Below are 3,692 nucleotides of genomic sequence, written 5' to 3'. Positions count from 1 at the left end.
CTCCAATGGCAGCGACGCCTGCCCACACGGCCCGCCCACCCAGCGCCTGAATGACAGCTCCATTCTCCAATGGCAGCAGCGCCCGCCCGCACGGCCCGCCCACCAGGGCCTGAATGACGGCTCCGTCCTCCAAAGGCGACGGCGCCCGCCCGCACGTCCCGCCCACCCAGCGCCTGAATGACAGCTCCATCCTCCAATGGCGACGGCGCACTCCCGCTCGCACGTCCCGTCCACCGCTGACGTCACTCCAACCAACACGCCCACCGCGGCAGGTGGAAGGGGAGCAGCCAGAGCCAATCGGAGGCGGGCCCAATGCCTGAATGGCAGCACTTTCATCCAATAAGAACGCCCACCCACCCCGTACGGCCCGCCCACTGTGGGCGTCACCGTCCGAAACCACACCCACCAACACACCAGCCAATCAGAGGCTGTCCGCTTCCAGATTGACGGATCCTGACCCCATAGCAAGCAAAGATCATAGAGAGCGCCCGCCCCTCGCAGCCCCGCCCACCTCTCCACTGACGTAACCCCTCTAATGACGTCACCCCTCTAATGACGTCACCCATCCACTGACGTCACCCTCTCCACTGACATCACCCCTAATACAACTCCCCTCCAACTGACCTCACCCCCAACCCAAGCCCTCCCTCATTAACGTCACCCCTAACCTGAGCCCCCTCCAGCGGACAAACCTCTCCCGCCAACCACCACCGCTGGAGGAGCAGCTCCTCCACCTGTATCGCAGTGTCTCTACCCAATAGATTCCGCGCCTGCCACCATAGCCCGCCATCATAGAAACATAGAAAAACAGGTGCAGGATAAGGCCATTCACCCCTTCGACCCAGCACCGCCATTCAATATGACCTTTCCAGAATCAGTACCCCGTTCCTGCTTTTCCCCCCCATATCCCTTGATTCCGTTCGCCGTAAGAGCGAAATCTAACTCTCTTTTGGAAACATCCAGTGAATTGGCCTCCACTGCCTTCTGTGGCAGAGAATTCCACAGATTCACAACTCGCAGGGTGAAAACTTTTTCTTCATCTCAGTCCTAAATGGCCAACCCCTTATTCTAAAATCTGTGTGATCCCTGGTTCTGGACTCCAACCAACATCGGGGACATTTTTCCTGCATCTAGCCTGTCCAATCCCTTAAGAATTTTATATGTTTCTACAAGATCCCCTCTCATCTTTCTAAATTCCAGTGATTATAACCCCAGTCGACCCATTCTTTCATCATATGACAGGGCCGCCATCCCGGGAATTAACCTGGTTAACTTACACTGCACTCCCTCAATAACGAGAATATCCTTCCTCAAATTAGGAGACCAAAACTGTGCAACTGTGTGGTCTCACCAGGGCCCTGTACAACTACAGTAGGACTTCCTTGCTCCTAAACTCAACTCCTCTCGTTATGAAGGCCAACATGCCATTAGCTTTCTTCACTGCCTGCTGTATCTGCATGCTTACTTTCAGTAATCCGACCATGTCAGCCTTGAGATCAGCTGATTGGTCCTCGCGCCTGTCAATCACCGCAATGAGATATTGCACCTTCCGGGGGGGGGGGGGGGGGGGGGGGGCAGGACTATAAAACCCCAGATGCATGGACACGAGTCAGTCACTCTGCAAGATCACAAGGATGAGTGTGTGTATGTGTGTGAGTGTATGTGTGTGAGTGTATGTGAGGTGGAGGGTGTGTGTATGTGTGTGTGAGTATGTGTGTGAGTCTGTGTGTGAGTCTGTCTGTGTGTGAGTCTGTGTGTGTGTGAGTGTATATTGGAATTGGTGGAGAGGTGGAATATTGCATTGGGGGACCAGCCCTCCCGTGTGAAGCTGGCACCCAACGGGTCCCACTTAGTCCAATGTATATATAATAATTCAACATAATGTATGTTAATATATACGTTTACATACATTTATGTATGTGTGTATATATATGTGGTTGTGGTGAGTGTGGTGTTTATGTGGTGTTTTGTGTGATTTTATGTACCTTGTACCCTGCATGAAATGGTATGAAACTGCATTTGAATTTGGTGGCCTTGCACCCTGCTTAAGTGGCAAGAAACTGCACTTGAATTTGGTGGCCTTGCACCCTGCTTGAAGTGGTATGAAACTGCACTTGAGTTTGGTGGCCTTGCACCCTGCTTCAAGTGGTATGAAACTGCACTTGAATTTGGTGGCCTTGCACCCCGCTTGAAATGGTAGGAAACTACATTTGAATTTGGTGGCCTTGCACCCTCCTTGAAATGGAATTTCAAGGAATAGCTGTGAGTCAACTGCCAGCCCACCAGCCGTGAGTGAGCTGTCAGCACATCAGGCTTGAGTGACTGAGCTGCCACCGCAAGAATCCAATTGGCCCACAATATATGTATGTAGCTAAGAACTGCAGATGCTGGTTTAAATCGAAGATAGACATAAAATGCTGGAGTAACTCAGCGGTTCAGGCAGCATCTATGGAGAGAAGGAATGGGTGATGTTTCGGGTCGAGACCCTTCTTCAGACTGATCTATATATATAATCATAATAATCATACTTTATTATCCAAGTATGTTTTGCAACATACGAGGAATTTGATTTGCCAAACAATCATACTAATAAAAAGGAACAGAACACACAAAATGCATTTTAACATAAACATCCATCACAGTGACTCCTCCACATTGCTCACTGTGATGGAAGGCGAATATATATATATATATATACACATACATTATGTTAAATTATTATATTATATATTATATATATAAATTATGTGTGTAGATATAATATATATTGTGTAGGAAGGAACTGCAGATGCTGGTTTATACTGAAGATAGACACAAAAAGCTGGAGACCCGAAGTATCACCCATTCCTTCTCTCCAGAGATGCTGCCTGTCCCGCAGAGTTATGTATCTCTACATATACTTCATTTTTTTTCTTGTTTATTACATTGTTTACAGTGTACTATATTTTCATATTCTGTTGTGCAGAATGTCATTGTTCTCTCTGGGACAAAGGACAATAAAACATTCTTGACTCTCAAAGGAGATAAAGTTACAAAGAAGCTGATGCAAAAGGGTCTGGTCAAGGAATAAATCAAGAGTTATAAAGTGTTTTATTGTCACATGTCCCAGAACAATGACATTCTTATTTACAGAAGCGCAACTGAATATGCAAACATAGTACATTGTAATGGTTATAATAAATGGGAGAGAAAACAGTCAATGTGTGTATATATCCATATGTGCAAAGCCAATGCCCCAGGTTTACGTAGTTCACTGCTTATTTGGTGATTATACTGTTTATCAACCTACAAGTTACAAGTTACATTTATTGTCACATACACCAATTGGTGCAGTGAAAATTGAGTTACCATGCAGCTCACAAATATAATAAAAACAACACAACACTAGAATTTAACATGAACATCCCCCACAGCGGAATCAATGTTTCCCACTGTGAGGGAAGGCAATAAAGTTCAGACATCTTCCTTTTGTTTATCGGGGCCTCTTTGAGCCCTCCGCAGTCGCCGCAACGGCGGCCACGGGTGTTTCAGGCCATCTCGCCGGTGTGATGTTTGGTGGAGTGTGTGGGGTGGGAGGACCCTTTGCTCCTCCCGTGCAGCAGATGGCGCTGCACAGGACAAAGGGAGATGTTTTGTATCAAAGTTTATAGAGCAGAGCAAGATAGACCACTCCTCCAAAATCCAATGGGCTG

This window comes from Amblyraja radiata, chromosome 13, assembly GCF_010909765.2.
Source record: "Amblyraja radiata isolate CabotCenter1 chromosome 13, sAmbRad1.1.pri, whole genome shotgun sequence".
Classification (NCBI taxonomy): Eukaryota; Metazoa; Chordata; class Chondrichthyes; order Rajiformes; family Rajidae; genus Amblyraja; species Amblyraja radiata.
This window is presented reverse-complemented; position numbering follows the sequence as displayed.